This window comes from Stegodyphus dumicola, chromosome 12 (genome assembly GCF_044657685.1).
Source record: "Stegodyphus dumicola isolate Sdum_Otavi_A_Nest chromosome 12, ASM4465768v1".
Lineage (NCBI taxonomy): Eukaryota > Metazoa > Arthropoda > Arachnida > Araneae > Eresidae > Stegodyphus > Stegodyphus dumicola.
Window position 1 is genome coordinate 80,676,161 of NC_140779.1, and position 13,843 is coordinate 80,690,003.

At 30.6% G+C, this 13,843-nt stretch overlaps 1 protein-coding gene across 1 annotated transcript in view; it reads left to right on the forward strand.

The window, feature by feature from the left end:
* Nucleotides 1-387: 387 nt before the first annotated feature.
* The window catches only part of hb (zinc finger protein hunchback), a 175,490-nt gene continuing 162,034 nt past the window's right edge, over nt 388-13,843 (forward strand). Inside the window, exon 1 of the mRNA XM_085806632.1 lies at nt 388-522. The gene's annotated coding sequence lies outside the window, so the exon portion shown is untranslated. The remainder of the gene's footprint in view (nt 523-13,843) is intronic.

Genomic DNA, 13,843 nt, shown 5'->3' on the forward strand with positions numbered 1-13,843 from the left:
CAGATTCCCATTTATTCCAATTCTGTAAAACTCTTCTAGTTTGTAAGTAACTTATTTCTGCTCAAAATGTGCTTTGAATTCGTTGAAACTAATGGATTTTAAGAAAGGATTTGAATAACAGTGTTAAAAATTGTAAATACTAATTTCAGGAGAAAAATTATGCGACTGGTTAAAACAGCTAAAAAAAGGTTTATCTTTTCCATTCAAAAACAATATTTCTCCCAATATATTAATAATGACTACTGTTGAACAAAGTTCTGTGTTACGACCGGACCGTACGCCAAACATTCTGGGCTGCCCCTCTGATTCGCCTTGTCCATCTCTCTCCCATGCCTCTCACACCCCTTCGTTACCCTCACCTGGATTGCAGGAGCTTTGCAGCTGGTATTTTACTTTTACCATGCTCAAGAGGTGAATGGCAGTTTTCTCGTTTGCAGTCCTTCTCACGTGGTTGTAGTTCACTCTGGTGTTTTTAGCAATTGGACTGCTTTATGTCGTTTGTACAGAGGGAAAGAGGACCAGGTAAGTGGTTTTTGGGTTTAGGGTAACTAAAGTAATAGTGTATATCAATAAAATACTTTGGGTGTCACATAAATTCCATAATCGAGCCTGTTGTTATGTTCCTTATTTACAGATTACGCAATAGATGTTCCTAATTTTCAAAAGAAAAATCGAGAAAATATCCTTGTATATGCCTTTTCTTACAGCTATACTCATAATAGATATAGAATTTACTAAAGTTGGCTAGCCAGAAAATACTCAAAATTCTAATCATAGAATGAGTCTCATCAAGTAAGTTCTGATACTTGCAAAGATACCTGACATTAATTTAAGTTTTCTATAGTTTTGTTAATTTAAAAATTGGTATCTTGTTAAAATTCATATAGTGCATTTAATTATGAGCGTTTCTGAAATGAATTTATTCAAAACTCTCACACACATTGCGTGAATATTTTCATTTGCCATGGGAGAGCAAGATACATCATTAAGCGAGCCGCATAGAACTATTGTAGAGATTTTGGAGATTTGTAACAGAGCATCGACTTTCTAACAAAATATATTATTAAATATTAATTTTTTTTTCTTCTCAGTTCAAAAAGGAAGCGAATATTCTGCGTAGAACTTTGAAACGAAGAAACAAACAACTTTGCTTTCAATTTATTCTATATATATATATATATATAAAAAAAAAAAAAAAAATTAATGCTTATACGGAGGGGTCATTTAGAATTTTGATCCATCGTGAAAGATATTTCAATCTCAATTTATCACTTTTAATTTTAGTTCTTATCATTCCATTTAGTTAAAAGAATATAGTTTTATTTCATTAAATATTATTAATTTGTGTATTACTAATGCTTTTGGAAAAAAGTCCCTTTTTAAATTTAAAATTTAATATTCCTGAGAATTTTTACTAAGAATTTTAATGCCATAAAATATAGGAAACTAACTAAATAGAAAGTGGTATTTGTGAAATTTACCTTAATTGAAAAAAGATGTATCTCAGACAAAAAAAAAAAAAAAAAAAAAAAAAAAGGCGAAGCATTTATGGTATAAAATGTTTGTATTTGAAAAGGGAGAGGAAGTTAAGTTTATTTACTGCGGAATGACATAAAAATTTCTGTCACAAACTATTCTTATAAAATAAAATTGCCCACTGAAAATGCAAAAAAAAAAAAGAAAAAAAAAACATGGGTACTTATGTATTATCGCAACCACATTGGCGCAATTTGGCGAATTTTACGGAAGAAAAAGAACAATGACTTTTACTCTAAAGTATATTTTACATGGATACATATTTTATGTTTCAACTATTTATTTAGCCAAAAAAAAAAAAAAAAAAACAGTCAGGAAACCTAATTACAAACGGGTTTTTATTACTGTTGTTCTATAAATTTCTTAGCGATCGCTTTTAGGAAAGATTCAAACCAATGTTCCTTTAGCAATTTTGCGGCAAAATACTGTATTGCCGCAAAACTTTTAGCTCTTTTTCTTCTATTATAGAAAAACTCCACAAGCACGAATTTTAAAATTGTGTTTAAGACAAAAAGTAGTCATATTTTTTTTTAAAGGCGTTGGAACTTAACTATACAACAAAAAGAACGTATACGAAAATAGCGATGTTGGAAACTGGATATTTGTCATGCGTATTGGTTGCCTGAATAATTGTTATGCGCGTGGTTAACAGAATTTGGCGTCGTCTGAAACTTTGGCTACTTCTACTAATGTACGCAAGTACCAAGATATGTAATATTTGGAAATTGCTTTTATCCATAATTTAATAATACAAATCTGGATGTATGAACATTGTTAAATCATCTGTTTAATGTAAATTTCCCGATTGTAAAAATAAATCAAGTGTACAGCTACTTAACCTTCGAATTAATTGAGACTGTTAATGACATTTTTAAGCTAATTATAGTATGGGTTAATACTCTTCTCTCTGTTGTTTTTATCTTACTCGGATTAGCCGTGATTTTGAGTTAACCATGTATGTCTTTCCTGGTATTACACCAATAAGTCGTGAGATGACTGCATATAAAACAGAAGAATCGCAATAAAAAGATATTGTTGTAGTTTTGAAGTTAATGTACACATAATTATTTTTGCGACTTTTCAAAAAATAAAAAGAATTATACTTCAAAATGTGGAATTTGAGCGAAAGCATAAATGTTTCTTTCAAATTCTCTATTTTGACATTAATTAATTATTTGGCAGTTTTCATCTGAGTAATTAATTATATTTCAATTTGAGTTGTCTCTAAATTTCGCATAACAAATGCTAAGATGTCTACAAACATATCTTTAAATTCGACAACAGGGGTTGAGGAATGCATAAAATTAGCCATCTTATTTAGAAGATTTATTTCATTGACATTTATGCGTACATTCCTTCATTTTAATGGCGATTACAGATGCTGATTAAGCTTCAGAATTCTAAAGAATATTGAATTTTTGGAGTACTGTTTATCAATGTACAATTGCATTCGAATGTATGTTAGCTTTTATTGTGTAGAAGAACATCGAAAAACATATTTTAGCCATAAATCTATATATTGCAATATTACTAGGCAAATCGTGCAAACTTTATACAACAAGAAAATTCGTATTACAAACTATTACATATATTGAAAAATATATCGGAGGAACTAAACAACTCGCAACTGGAGACAAGCGACGACAGCTCGCGAGACGGAAGAAAAGCCAACGAACTCCCGAGCGCTGCACAATAAAGCAAGCCTTTAAACTGCTTTTTTACGACCCCTTTTCTTCCGAAGGAGTCCTTCTAGAGGTAAGTTACATACATCTAAATTTTCCATTTCCTCTAAAAATTCTCTCAAACGTAAGGTTTAGGGGGACAGAGAACTTCCGGTGTTTAGGTGCCAGTTATGGCCTCGAGGAGTATTCCAGTGGTCTGCGTTCCATCCCTGTCACTGAAAAGGAGCAAAGGTCGGAAAGTAATGGGCAGTTCGATGTATAACCTCGGATACTGAGTGTAAGAAGCAAAAACACCTTTTTTTTTTTTTTTTTACTCCCATTCTCTCATAATTTTACAGCTGTGAAATAAGCTGTTTTCCTTCCATATACCAATACATATTAAACGTAAGAATCTTCTGTGCTACAAGTTTATTAGCCCAAAGGGCGTTATCCCAGATGGACTAGTAATTTCGTTTTGACATTAATTTCGTTTTGGCATTTTGCGTTGGTTGTCGGTTCATTTTTCAAATTGTTACCACAAAATATGAGAGTCCCTTGTATTTAAAGAAACTGAAGAATCTGTGTAAATGTTTGTATGTATGTTTCTCGCATTGTGATATCACAACAGTATCTAGAGCCATCAAATTTTGAATAACTTAAAAAACAATCCGAATATGGGCAACTGGAAGCCCGAATTCGGAATTTGTTTTATTATCGATTTCACATTTTGTAAAACTTTAACAAAATTTTGATTACCAAAATCAACGATTTCAAAGCGAGCAGTGGGAACACTGTACGGAAAGAAAAATATCTTTATCTCCAGCTCGCGAGACTGTGTATCGGAAATTCTAAAAATATTCATTTAAAAATTATTTTCCGATGTTGCTCTTGAACTGAATTTAATGGTTCATGTAATTTTTTATCTTTAAATTAAATGTATTAAAATTAAAAAATAAAATAAATAAATAAGGCTTTTAAAAATGCAATAAAACTGAAAAATACTGGTCACAATATCATTATGAACTAATTTGTCTTTTTCGCGTATTTGCTAAATTTCTATGGCGTATTAAAGTGCTTGTATATTCATCTTTTATACCCCCAGGGTTATCAGAAGGGCATCAAGTATCATTTATGGATCGTCAGTTCATCATTTTAGGTTATACAATCCTCCACTTTCTCGAGTATAGATTCAGGAAATGTTCATAATATATTCTGTGTTAATTTAGACCGAACATATCGATCAAATTCTCTAGTTCATCCTCGGGATGAAAGCACCGGATAGCATTCATATGACAAATCCTGTTAAATAGATTTTCAATCTACAGATCATACAAAGCCAAGGAATTCTCTTAAGACTTTACCAATAGTGTTTTGCTTAGTAATGTGGTATACTGCTACGAACTGGTTGGGAAAATCCAATAATGCAAAGGGTTATAGTAGTTTGTCGATGCACTGTTATAGTCCTCTTTGTGTTTAATAATGATAATTGCTGTTAATCTTGCACAAAGAGTGAAGCAAGACTATGTGGTAGAAGAAGCAATCATCCCGACTGCTATGCCACCCTCATGCTATGTCATTGCAATGCTACCGATTGCTATGTCCGTTAATGAATATCGTTGCTGAAGCATATCAAGATGAGTTTTAAACATCGTTCTCTACCCTTGATTAATTTAGGTAGCTCCAGTGTAAGATAATGGCAATATTCACAAAGGATGACTTGATTGTAAACCTGTTTCCCAATCCAACGATAAGTTGTACTAATACTGAAGTATACAAATATCTCCATAAACCTCATAGGATATCAGTTGTGGACTGTGGAACTATTTACAGCATGTGGTCGGGATACGTATATCTATGCGTTATTATATTAGTTTTTGTACTTCAAAGTTGGTACGATGAATCGCGTTTCAATCTGCCTGCCGTTATCTCAAAATTCGGAAGACGATTTTTATATCTTGTGACTGTCCGTCGCAAAATGTCGCAAACTCGAATAGTATGTAAGCTTACGATTAAATATTTAGTGAATGCAACGAGTTCCAGACGATAAACGAGTTCCAGACAGTACTGAACCTCAAGGTCATTTTCACCGCTTAATCTTTGTGATACTGGAAACGGTGGGAGGGGAAACTGGATCCTTAATTAAGATTCAGAAGTTAGCTTAATAAACTAATTTAACCTTTTTAGCTCCTAAAATAGCCCCCCCCCCAAAAAAAAAAAGTTTTGTTTGCGCATGTGTGTGTATGCTATGTATATTTCAAAAATTCTCGAGAAATTTATAAAATTAGGATTAATTTGATTTTGTTGTAGTTTGGTATTAAAAAAAATCAAGCAACATCTTGCATTATGATGTAATTTTACATGTATTAAATATTTATTTAGTTAAAAAGAAATAAATGTGTAAGTAATAAAAATCTGATATTTAATTGATATTATATCATATTAAAATATTATCAACAAAATAAAAATTAATTAAAAACAAATTCAGAAAAAAAAATCTGAAAGGTTTCAGATTTTAAATTACGTCCAAAGGGGCGTTTTTTTAACGTTTTGTGTTACTTTTATTTATTAAATATCATGTTCTTTGTACTTAAACTATAAAATTCAGCTCAGCAGCAATATCGCAAAATAATTTTAAAACGAGCCTATCTTTAGAATTTCCGATACACAGTTCCGCCCGCTGAAGATAAAAAGGTTTTTTTTCCTCTCATAGAGTGTTGCCATTGCTCGCTTTGAAATCGTTGAGTTTGTTAATCAAAAATTCGTTAAAGTTTTACAAAATATGAAATCGATAATAAAACAAATTTCAAATTTGGTGTTCAGATGCCCATATTCGCAGTAGGATTACGTCATTCAAAATTGGATGACTCAGGGTACCGTTGTTTTGTCACAATACAAGAAACATTCATAAATTTATGCAGATTCTTCATTATTTAATTTCTTCAAATATAAAAACAGAGCGATAGTATTTGGTTATTTGGTGGCAACAATTTGAAAAGTGATACAGACTTTTAGTTTTCAACGCAAAATCGCAAAAGGAAAGCAATAGTCCTTCAGTGACAAAGCCCCTTTTGGACTAAAAAATATAAAAAATAGCGTATATTTAGTTGACTTTAAATTTTAATTAATAAAACTCTTCATGCTTATAATACTGAGATAGTTCTAATTTTACAAGTATATTAATCCTTATAAATTTTATAAAATGGATGTTGTGAAAACCTTTCAAGAAATTGTGTAAATTTTAAAGAAATCAAACTAGTTTTTTGCTCAAGCAAAAAATGCTACACATTGTAGGGCTTAATTTGGCATTACTACTACTAGGTTTTAAGTGAAATCATAATTTTAACCGGAACCCCAAGAGAGATGCATTTAACAATTTTTTAATGAATTATTTTTATCAATTAATGTTTTATTTATCTCTCACAATTTGATTTAATTTAATTAAGTAATTTTTCATTAGTCTAAAGGGGCTTTGTACCTGAGGGACTATAGTTTTCGTTTTGCGATTTTGCGCCGAATCACTCTGAATGTCCGTTTCACTTTTTAAACTGTTGCTACCAAATATTATCGCCTTGTATTATATTTGAAGAAATTAAATAATAAAGAATCTGCATAAATGTATGAATGCTTCTCGCATTGTGATAAAACAACGGTACCCTGAATCATCCAGTTTTGAATGACGTAATTCTACTGCGAATCTGAGCATCTGAAAGCCCAAATTTTAAATTTGTTTTATTATCGATTTCATATTTATGAAATTCTAAAGATATGCTCAATTTAAAATTATTTTGCGATATTGCTCTTGAACTGAATTTTATGGCTTAAGTGCGAAGACCATGATATTTAATAAATAAAGGTAACACACAAAATGTTTAAAAAAAAAAAAAAAAAAAAAAACCTTTGGACGTAATTTAAAATTTTCAGATTTTCTTTTCTTTTTATATTTTTATTTTCTTTACGGCATTGCATATTGCTTCAGCATTTCTAATATTAAAAATTAAGCTCAGACGTATGTGGAACTAAACATTGAAGATGTACTCATGGAATGTTGCATTTAATGTCATACTATATCATAATAAATGTCATATATAATGTCATACTATATCAATGCAGATCAGTTCATTATTTAGTTAACTGATAATTGGTCTCGGTTTACTCTAACACAGATGTATCTCTTACATCCATGTGTGATGACTACATAAATCTGCAGATCTCTAGCACACAAATATTTGTGTCACAGACCTTAGAACCGATCATCAGATTACTTATTTTCACAGTATATCATGCATTTGTAAATATTTAATTGTATCATGCTACTTTAGGAATTGTAAGCAAAGGATTTCATGAAAACAATATAGTCCAAATGATTTTATTCTTAAACCTATTTAAATTTTGATTAGATAAGTATATGAACTCGAAGAGTGGAAAAACATTCATCACGTGTAAGTTCAGCTTTCTGTGTTTTACAGAATAGATAATCAGTTGTTCCACAAAGCTGAGAAAATTGTATTAGCATAATATTATTTCTAAAACTAACCAATGGAGTTGTGCCTAATGTTATCAATGGAAGATTACCTCACATTTAATCAAATTTATCTAAAGAGTAATCTGAAGATAGCGATAAAACTCAAAAATGTTGTATCGCTGAACGTGTTTACGATACCACATGCTTTAAAGTTATTTGTATGCTATTGAGATAGCAAATAGAAATAGCTCACAAATGTGCGATTGTTTTCTTTAAATTAGTCTTGATTAGGTACTTGAGACCATTATCAAGACAAGCTTTGTAAATTTAACGTTTCGAGCTTTTTTTTTCTACAACTGTGTACATATTTCCATTTCAGAAAAGAAAATTTTGTACTTATATCATTTTGCGTTAATATATTCTAAAAAAAAGTAATTTCCCCACCCTGTAAAATTTAATAACTAAATTTTAATATCTTTTTACTTGCTTACTTATTTTATCTTCTTCATATAGCTAGAAGAAATTATAGCGTAAAATAATCGATACCATGAAGAAAAAAGTTATGCTTAGATTTTAGAAGCACTTACTATGTTGCTCACATACATTTATTCTGTAATGCATTCATTTGAATCGCACATTCATAAATGTAATCTCTAAAATTCGTTAAATAATTATCAAATACGTCATTTTCCATTTCAACAAAATTGCATGAAACTAGGCATGCCTGCAAGGATTTTTATTTATAATATTAAATTTTCCCTTCAACGAGTTATTTTAAAAAGGAAGAATACATGAATAATTATGCAAACATCAATTATTCATCCATACATGAATAATTATGCAAAACAGTTAAAGAAAACTCATTTTAATTAGTATTGTTTTAGAACTAGTAATTAAAATGTCTTACACTCGCAGAAGAGGATAATTTCCCGTAATATTTCATTAAAACGGCAACCGCACAAGTCCGTTGGTGCCATGTGAAATCTGCACGTTACAGATTGGGTGACTACATTTGCCAGTTTTGGCGACTAAGCTCGGCAGCAGCTTTAATAAAAAAGTATCTATTTTTCTTAACAATTGTTTCATAACATTTGTTTAAGATCAAAGTTTCTTTTTATATTTAGTATACTAGAATAGTATAGTTACCTCAGTATTTACATTTTCAACATTGCGTTGCAGTATATGTTTTAATGCATTTTGTGATTTAATCATGGATTCAAAAAGAATTCTAACTGAATAATGAAGTTTGTTTGAAAATATTTACAGCATACTTTTCGAAGGGAAAAATATGAGCATATAATCAGCTATAATTTTTCTAACTCGGAGTTTAAATTTATAAATTAATTCGAATTATTTATAAATTTAAACGTCAGGTCCTTTCCGTTAAACATTTTATATATTTTTGGAACCGAATTCTTGCACTTCGGCTTATTTCTTTCTTAATGCGTTTGGCTTGATGAAATCAAACGATTGCGAAGAGCAACAAGGAAACATTCTCTAATTTCACGACAAAATCTTTCAAAAATCTATCTTGGGTTCAATTCCCCAGCAATTTCTAAAATTTTGTTGTTTCCAAATCGGATTTAACGTAGGACGAAGTAATAAAGAGATGGCACAAACCTCTCTGGTTAATTATTTCACTCATCTCACGATTCATTTGGAGCAAGCTTTGATTAGCAAAGATCAGTAAAAGTTAACTCTTGACTATTCACAAAGCTCCAGGAGCCAAAAGAGCCATTTTTTTCGTCCAATCACATATTAATTTCATATAGTTATTGGAACACCATCTTTCTTTGTTAGAATATTTCTTTCGTAAAGCAACAAGAGCTAGCCCGCTTGTTTACCTCTTGGATAATACCAAGAAAATAAAAACACCAAGTGCTATGTATGCCTTTAACAAAAAACTACTTGTCGTAGATCTGGAATGGGTAACTCACAGGGCTGGGTAACTCTTACTTCAGAACCCAGCAGTAATGCTAAATTCTAGTCCATTTAATCTCCTTACACACATAAAGGGAAAGCGAGCAAGATTGCTGCTTTTTGGTTTTGTTGCAAAAAAATAGATTAAAGATTGGCAAAATGCATAAAAAATGTGACATACTTCATTTGAAACAATACTATATTGAATAGTTTTTTTTTCACTGATAATTAAAAATCTTGAATTTCTTTAATCACGATTTCAACTATCCATTTTTCTGCAAACGAAAAAATAAATGTTTTCATAAAGCTACAAATGCAAGTGTGGTAAACTCATTTCGTATTATTGAATTAGTTTTGGTTTCATTAACTTAGAATATGGCACAACGGTTGTAGCATGAAAATCCCCAATTTAATTACAAAATGAAATGGATATAGTAGAAATGATAAAGTTATTATGACCAAAGCTGTTAAGAGACATTAAAATTGAAGGAAATTGAATATGACTGGGATTGAAGAAAAGCATTGTTCTCTCCCGTCATTAAATAACCCACTCCACTAGCATCTGAAAAGAATAGCTTGGATGTTGTTTAACTAAGGTAAAGAAATATGGCTTTATTTTCCCTTATAGATTACAATAATAATAACTTTAATCTTAACTGATTTTTCTATACTTTCTTAGGAAATGATAACATTTAGTATGCTGTTCAACTCTGCTTATGTTTTCATAGATTGTGCCCCTAAAAACTGAGTACAAAGATCAGCTTATTTCCGCCCAGACACTATATAAACATCCTTATTCACCTATCGCTAAAATACCACTCTGCGAAAACAACCTGTTTGTAGCGTGTAACCTTTTCTAGAAATGGTACTTGATATGGGGTGCGCTTTAGCAAGCCAAGGTAATCGAAGGTCATAGAGAGGGATACATTTTTGTAATAATGTAAATATCTTAATCTAGAATATGAGTTATTTATTTACACTTTGGCTAGACGGTATTTTATAGGTAAGTGTGTTATCTGGTTCACAGGATTGAGAAATACATCGGCAGGTCATTGTCAGTAGGCTTCTATGGCGAGAACAGAAATAAACATGAGTTCTGTTATCTTATTCACAAACATATACCATACCCCATATTTGTTTTATATAAATACGATCAATGTCACAAAATCTGTAACAGTAAATTCTCACGGTAAAGAGAAATTTTGGTAAAATATGAAAAAATAATAATAATAATAATAATAATATTGGGGAAAACTGACATATTCATCAGAATGTATTGAAACGAAAGATCGATTTCGGAATCCGTAATTTTAACTAATATAGTTACTTCTTAAAATAAAGCCCAAAACACAAAAGAAATCTTAATTTGATGTAGATTTTGAATAAAACTTCTATTCAAAATGTATGCCAGCCTAAGATTGCTGTTTTGGCTAATTTGAAATTTTACATATGCGTATTTCTCTTTCGATGTAACGATGTTAAATTGATTTTGGTAGCTTTCAAAACCATAAAATATTTTTCTATTGCGCACTCACAAGCGCCCTCCAAAAATTGCTTTTCAAATGCGCTACAGAAGCGTTAAAATAATTTTTATTATTAGTCCAAATGGGCTTTGTCCCTGAAGGACTATTGTTTTCATTTTTCGATTTTGCGTTGAATCACTATAAATGACCGTTTCACTTTTCAAACTGTTGTCACCAAATGTTAGAGTCCATTATATTTGAAGAAATTAAATAATGAAAAATCTGCATAAATGTATGTATATTTGTCGCATTGTGATAAAACAACGGTACATAGAGCAATCGAATTTTGAGTGACGTCATCCTCCTACGAATGTGGGCATGTGGAAGACCAAATTTGAAATTTGGAATTTGTTTTATTATCGATTACATATTTTGTAAAACTTTAATGAATTTCTGAGTAACAAACTCAGCGATTTCAAAGCGAGCAATGGGAACACTCTACGGGGGAAAAAAACTTTTTTATATCCAACGCTCGGAACTGTGTATCGAAAGTTCTAAAGATATGCTCATTTTAAAATTATTTTGATACATTGCTATTGAACTTAAGTTTATGGTTTAAGTGCAAAGAACATAATATTTAATAAATAAAGGTAACACACAAAACGTTAAAAAAAGGCCTTTATGGACATAATTTATAAAATCTGAAACCTTTCAGATTTTTTAATTAGTCTTTATAATCCGAAACCTTTCAGATTTCTAATGTCTTAATTATATATAATTCCTTTTCTGTAACTTGGCCCTAAAATGGTTTAATTCTAACTTCTGTTAAGGTAGACACATTTCAGATGTCAAGGGTTAGCAGCAGAATACTGGTACATATAAGATTGTTTTTTACTGAAATTTTATCAAATAAGCTAGAAACCAATTTTATACTGAGTTTCAGTTTAAATGATAAATAATTTATTGAATTCTTAATTTTTTTATAATTATTGATTCGAGAGCTACACTATATTAATGCAGTAGAATTTTTTATTTGATGTTAGTTGTTTTACAATATTATTCAATACAGTACTGTACTCTTCATCGTAGATTTCCGCGTAATTTTGCTAGTTATTCTAAGTTTATTATATTTTTCGCATCAAACAGATTTTAAAGCTATACGTTCAGGGCACAGATCTTCACTTAAAGGTAAATTAAATCAAATTATTTTAGTTCACATTTTAAAACTTATTTGTGCAATTTAATTTTAATGACCAGAGAATGCTTAACTATTATTTAGAACAAAGTTCAACTATTCAGCTAATTTCTCTATATGCAGAATAGATTGGATTACTTTCATAATGCGTTGATTTCCATTACTGTTTATTCCATTAGTATATATGTATTCATTTTATAATTATTCAGAAATTTGGGTGAAATCAGTTGTCCTGCTCCCCTTGCAAGAATCAGTCCATTCATTAATGGTTTAATATGTCTCTAATGCATTTAATATTTCTTTAAAGTTTAGCTAAAATTGTGATCTTGATTTCCAGTATTTTTAAGTAGCATGAATTATTTTTTTCAACTTGTTGACAGTCTGTTTTTGAAGCAGAAAATTTTATCTTCCTGAAGAGGAACGATGTTGGGTTTTCTGGCATTAAGTTAAAGAATACGAACTCTGTACCTCTTTAGTCAAAGCTAAACTCGGAGAAATTTCCACCATGACCAAAGAATGTGTCCATATAACTTCATGAAACGAAGGGAAGAGCGCTGTAAAAATTCAGTGCCTCTACATTTCGTTCAAGAAGATCATTTTAAAATAAAAAGACGACCTCAAAAAACGCGCCATAATCGCTTTTCTCGACGGAGAAGGTTTATTTTTAGGAGAATCTATCGCTGTTTTAGGGAGTAAGCGATTGTTGCGAATCTCTCTCCGACTTGCTTCTATGAAAGAGGTCCTAAACTGTAGAATTCGGATTGATGCAAGGATTTGTGGTGTATTTTTCTAGTGTTAAGTATTAATAAAAAGTAAACGATGAAAACGATTTTGTTTAAAAGTATTGTACAGAAGATTCTTTCACTTAACATATAATAGCAACATTCTATAAACAATAATGATGAATTATGCTCTTAAATACAAGCTTTATGTTTCCTACAAAGTTTAATTTAACACTCTGTTTAAAATAAAAAGTTAATCTGTCTATTCAAAGCATTGTGGCAAAAAGCTCCATTAGCTTTGAAATATGTTTGCATAATAAATGCGATGAACAGTAAATAAATCGATATATGTCTGGAAAAATGTTATTCCATTTATATTCTGATTTTGAATAGATATGTTTAAATAGCTAGCTTTTTCTACGCTATGTTTTTGTTAACTGTCCAAAGCAGACCAGAGAATAGAGGGCTAATATTATTGAGCTCTGGTAATTCCTTTTCGAGTTCGATTTCAGAGACAAATTGCGCTAGTTTCACATGTCGCCGCCTCGATGCTAATAGAATTTTGCTGTTTCAATATCTATCACCTTTATTGCGGATTCGGTAGAGAACAAAGGATTAGGTTAACATTAGCATGATATGTGTAAAAGTAGATGCTTCTTGAGAGGCAAAGTGTTGTGATATTTTATATTCTACTGCATTTTTTAAAAATTATACTGTAACATTTATTCTCTGTTTACTAATCATTAGTCTTAAGTTAAAAATCTTACCTATTTATGCCCCACCAGTGGCCGAGTGGTTAAAATCTCTGAATATTGATGTCTGTCTGATGAATATACTGTCTTAGATTCGAACCCAGAAGAACGAATGGGCTGTACGGTTTGTTT